Raw genomic sequence first — 7,500 nt, 5'->3', positions numbered from 1 at the left:
AGATGTTGCTTGATCACCCTTAATATAGGTCTCTTCCTGCATTAGTCTTAGTGATGATGGATGGAAAGGGTCGTGTTAGCTTAGATACTTCGTCTGTCTGAGATTATTTTTTCTTTGAGTATGACTCTTCAGTATACTAATGGACAGACCAAGGTTAAAACGTATTTTTCTCTGTCTCTCTCCCTCTCTCTCTCTCTCTCTCTCTCTCTCTGCCAAATCATATTAAGCCAGTTCCTCCGCTCCATCATGCATGTGTCTGGCAACAAAAGATGAAACCCATGTACTGTAAAGTGAATACTGAACACCTTCATTTTGAATATGTTTGTTCGGTAATTATACCTGGCCAAAGAAATAAGCAAATTACAGTTGTGATATGGAGAAATAAATGCGCGTATTATTGTCGTTTAAGGTGGTTCCCGAGCGCCCTTTCCTTAGCGATTTATTTTTGTATATGTCTGGTTAATATCCTTTTGTACGCTATCAGTTCTGGCCGATGTTAGAAGGATGCATATATTATAGCATATTACAGTAAGAGGTAATAAGCAAAATAAATCACTAAGGAAAAAGTGTTAGGGAGCTTCCTTATTGACGAGAACACAGGCCAAAGACAGACATAGATGAACAACGAGAAAAGCAAAGAGAAAATTACAGAGGGTCATTTCTGGCTATGAATACTTGCGATGGTACAGTGGGTATTAAATAATCCTCTCTCTCTCTCTCTCTCTCTTTCTCCACGGACTTTGAAAATGAGTGTGGTGTACCTGCAGGAAATGACGCTTTTGGCACTAATCTGGGGCCAAATGAATTCATCAGTGTCGGGTGTTACGGATTCGCCACACTGACAAAATAGAGAAATACAGGACGACAGGACAATTGATGCCGACTGTACAAAAATACGGTACACAATTTATCTTGGTTGATGAGGCCTTTATTGATACAGCTCACTTTCTCGTATTAGTTGGCCGTCACAATAAGGGCCTTATTTTAAGTGATATCGGTGGGTCCGTAACAACTCTTTCTTGGCTATTTATTCTGCACATTACACCCTAGATCGTCTTACACGTTACTGATGCAAATTATATCGATATTAAAGCAATTAAATAACATACCGAAGAATGTCAAGACGTAATTAACAAAATAAATCGCAAAGGAAGATGTGTTACAGATCCTTCCATACCGCCGAATACAATAATGAGAGATAATTACATCACTTTTAGCTGCTTCATTAACCTCATTTTTCGTCTCTGAATATTTTAGGATAATTTAGAAACTATAATTTTTTTTAATAGAGGAGGCCTTCAGATTTTGTCCTCAGAATTCAGGATGGGCTTTATTTTGTATTTATTTATTTATTTATTTTATTTTATTTTTTAATGATAGGTGGGTATGATGATCTTGGAAGAGAATATTTCCCATGGAGAAGTGAAGTATTGTTTTATCAATAGGAATGCATTTCCTGAGAGAGAGAGAGAGAGAGAGAGAGAGAGAGAGAGAGAGAGAGAGAGAGAGAGAGAGAGAGAGAGAGAGAGAGAGAGAGAGAGAGAGAGAGAGAGAGAGAGAGAGAGAGAGAGAGAGAGAGAGAGAGAGAGAATATTAATAAATCTTAGAACGATATTACATCCTGGATACGATTCTCAAGATTTCTTAATAACAGGTAAAACAGCCAGGTGTAATCCATCATATATTTCATTTTTCTTGCCTTTATTTATAGTTTTACCTTTTAGTTTTGCTTTATTCATCCCCAGAGCCCAGGTGCAGGTAAATCAATCACAGCAGGAGACCCCTGCCGTTCCCCACACAGCACTACAGCACAGCATCACAAAAACAGGCTCCCTACCCGTGTACAGCAGCTGCATGCCGAACGGGGGCTAGCTGTAGGGGGCTTGTGTGTGTGTGTGTGTGTGTGTGTGTGTGTGAGAGAGAGAGAGAGAGAGAGAGAGAGAGAGAGAGAGAGAGAGAGAGAGAGAGAGAGAGGTGGGCTTAGTTGTTAAGTGTTCATTTCTACATGTGCTCTTCTGTGCATATGTCTACGAACATGTGTAAATGTGTGTGTGTGTGTGTGTGTGTGTGTGTGTGTGTGTGTGTGTGTGTGTGTGTGTGTGTGTGTGTGTGTGTGTGTGTGTGTGTGTGTGTGTAGGCATCTATTTACATAAATCTTAATGCATCCGTAAGTGGAATGAAAAAAGGGTTAAAGAAAAACGTAATCGTGGTGAGTGAGTTAAAATGAGATCATGTTTCTTTGCTACATCACATGGGCTTCTCAAGTTTCATAAATATACTTACTTTGTTTACATTATCTGAATTCCGGCCTTGCTTGTTCTTCCCTGACCTAAGAAACTGATAAATGAGCAGGGATATAGACTGATAGAGTGAAACAGAGAAACAAGAAGAGACATGCAGAAAACTGATAGAAAAATAGATTGGTAAGTAAGAATATAGATGCATATAGATAGATAAAGAGAGAGAGAGAGATGGACAGATGGATAGATAGATTAACAAGGACATGCTTTGGTGGGATGGTATTTAGATAGAAAAAACAAGCTGATTAATAAATGTGTGTGTGTGTGTGTGTGTGTGTGTGTGAGAGAGAGAGAGAGAGAGAGAGAGAGAGAGAGAGAGAGAGAGAGAGAGAGAGAGAGAGAGAGAGAGAGAAAGGAGGTGAGGGACGTGGCAGGTATAAGGAGGAAATGAGCTTAATAAGGGTTAAGGCAATGGGGATAGGGAGGGGTGAGAGAGGGAGGGAAGGGAGGAGGAGGTGAGGGGGAGGAAAGGAGAGAGAGAGAGAGAGAGAGAGAGAGAGAGAGGGGTAGTAAAGAGTAGAGAAGGCCTTGCTATGGGTAAAAAAAAAAAGTAGTAGCAAAAAAAGTAAGACAAAAGATCACAGGACAAGTTGGAAGGGAAAGTATAGGGTCAGAGGTTAAAGTGGGAGGGGAGGAGGTGGAAGAGACAAGGGGAAGAGAGGGGAGGGTAGGGGAGGTGTGGAATGGGTGTTGGGGGAAGAGGGGAGCTGGGGGAAAAGGACGAGGGAGGGAAGTGAAGGGAGGAAAAGGAATGGGAGGGAGAGGATAGAGAGGGGAAGGGAGAGCTGAGGAAGACGGTATGAGGAGGTGGATGAATAAATTAAGGTGAAGTAAAAAAGTGAGGCAAAGAGGGAATAATATGGAAGTGAGAGAGAGGGAAACGGAGAGCCGAGGGGTGGGAGGGGAGAGAGGAACGGGAGGTGGGCAGTGAAAGAGAAGGAAGGACGAGGTGTGTGGTTGAGGTGAGGAGGGGAGGGGGAGGAAAAAGGGAAGAGAAAGAAGGTGAAGTGAAGGGTACAAGAAAGGGGAGGGATAAGTGAAGGAAGGAGAATACATGGAGGGGTAGGTGAAGTAGAATAAATGAAAGAAGATGAGAGATAGGAAAGAAAGAGTGAGGAAGGGGTTGAAGAGGAATGGGATAGTGAATGGGGAAAATTACTGACAGGAGATAGGGGGAAAAGACAAAGGAAAGACAGGATGGGGAGAGAGAGGAATGGTGAGAGTTGTCAAAGTGAATAGTGAGGGAGAGAGGGGAAGTGGGGAGGCGAGGCTGAGGTAAGGGGGAGAGGGGTAAAGAGGAGGGGAGAGAGAAGATAATAAAAGAGAGAGGAATGGGGAGGTGGTGAGGAAAGGTATGAGGGAATAGGGAATACGGGAATAGGGGGGAAAGGGATGAAGAGGAGAGAAATTAAGATGATGCTTCTGAGAACTGTGAAGAGGAATAGGAGGAGGAGGAGGAAGAAGAAGAACAGGAGGAGGAGCAGGGGGAAGAAGAAGAGAAAGATGAAGAACAGGCAACACTGATAAATAAGCAATTATAACGGTAAGACCAGGTATGGCAGAAGGAGAAGGAAGAAGAGAAGCAACAAACAAGGTCTGGCATAAGAGATAAACAACAATAACTCATCCTGGATAAACAAACAGGAAAAACATAAAATCATGGAAGAGGCAGGTGATAAATCGACGCTGCACGTTAACCCTTCAACTGCTGGTATTTTCTCTCGGCTCAGCAAACAAAATCGTCTGGTGCTATCTTCTGAATATATTAGGTGCATGCATCCGTGGCGAGAGAGAGAGAGAGAGAGAGAGAGAGAGAGAGAGAGAGAGAGAGAGAGAGAGAGAGAGAGAGAGAGAGAGAGAGAGAGAGAGAGAGAGAGAGAATCAGCAACAAATGCTCGTCATCATCATCATCACCATCATCATCATCATCATCATCAACAGCTGGAGACAGTCTATGCCACGATGAAAACCTTCCTCATCTTTCTTCACCCCGACTTACATTCTAATAGCCTGTTCCATCAGATCCAAGCAAGTCTCCGAAAACCATCTCTCAACTATATCTTGTTCTCTGTTTTCTTCTTCCTCTCACTCCATCTCCAGGCGGCCACACGGTTACCCTGGTTGGCCATCTGTTTTCTTATAAATGACCCGATCTTCCAACTGTTCACTTCAGTCTTTTGATTGCGTTGATTTTATCCTCAGCTTTTGCCTGTTCCCCAGTGCACGAAGCTCTCCTTTATCTCTCCACATCACCCCTAACATAATCTTTTCCACTCCTCTCTAAACACTTCTATGTATACAGTATAAGAACCATGTTACATTACGAGTTTCCAATATATATATGTATGTTAGAGCAGGAAGGACACACTGGTTATGCACCCTAAGCAGGCATTATCCCATCCTTAATGATGTTACTATGTTAAAGTCCTCCATCTTATTCCCATTCTTCACAAGAGTTCGTTGTATGAAGTAAAACCGCCTGAACTGCTCTCTGCCGATATTGATTTCTTCAGCTCATTCTTTGGCTGGAGAGGGACTCCTTCTCGAGATGGTGCTGATATAACAGTGCGGTGGACCTGCTCAGTTATGCAGATAACCCTCAACTATCTCTCGAACTTCTGACAGGAGGATGGTGGACTACAGGAGTGGGGTAGCTTCTACCTGCAGTCCACTGGGGTCACATTCAGATGAACCTGGAGCTACAACAACAACAATAACAACAACTATTACTACTACTACTACCACTACTGTTGCTGCTGCTGCTGCTGCTATGACTGCTACTGAGACCATCCTTATTCTTTATAGTCTATTTTTAACGTATGGGGCTGGGCATGTTTGTTAAGCATGATTTTTGTTTTGGGGGTAAAGTTAAGCGAAGGAAAGCTCAGGGTCTTCAGTGTCTCATTTTCCTTCCTACAAACTAAAGTAAATTCTGATCCATCTTGTAACAAAAGGGCACTTAGAATATGCAGTATCCGCAGCCTACGTTGCCATAAGGCTGAGCTTTTGACCTTCGCTATGACCTTGACCTTTGAGTAAATGTTATAAAAATCCAGTAATTTCATCCTTGACTGGCCCTCAACGTTTTTCACAAAGCTTGGTCCAAAGTGGGTTGAAAATGTTTAAGCTGACTATGACGTGTGACCTTTGACTTATAGTTCTCCAAAAAATAACTTCATCCTTGGACGACCGTAAGCTCTTCCGTTAAGTTTTCCTTTGACCGATTGTTGGTAAAATTCAATCATTTCACCTTCTGACACTCAAGCCTTCCTTCAGGTATACTCTAAATCGAATCAATACTGTATTTGTTGACGTTGCCCTGTGCCTTTACCTTTTTTTTCTCTCGGCCAAATTTTAATGATTTATTCCTCAGATGGTCCTCAGTTATTATTTTTGGCGCTGTTCCATCTATTTTTTTTTTTTTTTTTTTTTCATAATTCAGATGACAGACCAACAGACAAACAGGAGAGACAAACCAATACCTAAATCTAACCAAGTGCATAACCAAGCCCCAGAACACTTCGTAGCTCCTCTTTCATAACGATTTATTTTGGATTGTTACACCATATTATGATCTCGTTTATAGTTTTTTTTCTTTTTATTATCGACATAGTTTTCATTATTCTAAATCGCTGAGACATAGACGTTGCGATATCTCCTGTGTCAGCCAGAGTATATTTATCTGTGAAAGTGTCTGAGTCTTGAACGTCATGATGCAGGGTACAACCAATCTTTAATTTATTTTATTTAACCTGAAAAAAACTCATACTGACTATCTGCTGTCCTTCCTAAATAAAATAAATACAGAGATGATTATTCTCAAGCTGAAGTTGTGTCAAAGCGCAAACATTAAGGTATTATACCAGGGTTTGAAATATACATGGTATTTACTGAATCTTACTCCATGGCAACTCAAGGCAACTAAAATAAAGACTTGCCAGGTTAGCATTGACCCATTTATTTTTATTTACTTTTTTTTTTTAGCAACAATACTCAACGTTTAGCTACAAGAGATCTAGTGATGGTCAAGTGATTTTTACAGTTTCAGCAAATATCTCCAGTTATATTCTCTAGCAAAATTATAAGCTATTTTCAAGTGATTAAAGGGGAGCAGGTTAGCGATATCCTGGAATTTGGATTCAGCAACTCTAAGCAGGGTTTAACATAATCAGTCTCGCTTTTGAATTTATGAGGTGTAGAGCGTTTTTGTTCCACCCTGTAGGAGATCCCTAACCTCTCTCTGCTCAGTTGATGGCCTGGTGTAGTTAGATCGGTCGATTGACTAGTAACCAAGGAGATTCATTCCCACCCCAGAGCATCGAATTTCACACAAACAATAATTCGTGAGAGTGATCCAGTCTCGTCTCCTGAAAACAAATGGCTAAACTAGGAGACTCATTCCGGTTTAGGCTTATAGAATTTCATACAGACAGGATTTTTATTGTTCAAGCTGTGGGATTGGGTCAGTTCCGTCAGATGAAAAAGACTCTGGGTACTGTGCCCCCCTCTTACCTGTGCTGGCTACCCCAGTTCGAGGCAGCAGGGCGATCAAGGTGTGGGAGACCAAGGGCAAGGAGGACAAAGGTAAAGGTGCGAGAGAATGCGAGGAAGGGCGGATGTATGTGTGTGTGTGTGTGTGTGTGTGTGTGTGTGTGTGTGTAAGGTGCGAGAGTGCTGTGTGTGTTTAAGAACGAAATTATTGACATAAGGGCATCGAAGTAGTGAATCACCCCCACACAGCAATCGAAATGCCATATGATTTTCCTGTGTCAACGAATCAGGAACCAATTAGTCCAGCGGTGAACCAGGCCACTGAACAACCTCATGCCCCTGTGACTCAGACTTAGCTGAATAAAAATCGTCTGACCATAAAATCGTCTGACTTTAGCTTTAACAGAGTCCTAGATAGGCCGTGACTTTAAATGAATTAGTTTTGACAATACTGACACTCTTAGGCTGCCATACAAACAGCTGAATAAAATCGTCTGGCTTTAGCTGAAATGAAACAAGAGAAGGACACACGGGCATGAGGGTAATGAAGGTACTATTACATCCATCCTTTTAGGTCACCATTTCATCGTCACATCCAACCAGCGCTACCATTGTCCCTATTTCCCAATTTCGGTCCAATTTTATTCCACTTAAGTAATTTCAAGTCATCTTTTTCCAGTTTCATTTAGTCAGGTCAGTCAGGTTCCAT

This window comes from Coenobita brevimanus, chromosome 111 (genome assembly GCF_032717465.1).
Source record: "Coenobita brevimanus isolate Jiangsu-jjx chromosome 111, ASM3271746v2, whole genome shotgun sequence".
In the NCBI taxonomy this organism is placed as follows: Eukaryota; Metazoa; Arthropoda; class Malacostraca; order Decapoda; family Coenobitidae; genus Coenobita; species Coenobita brevimanus.
Note: the sequence above shows the minus strand (reverse complement) of the source record.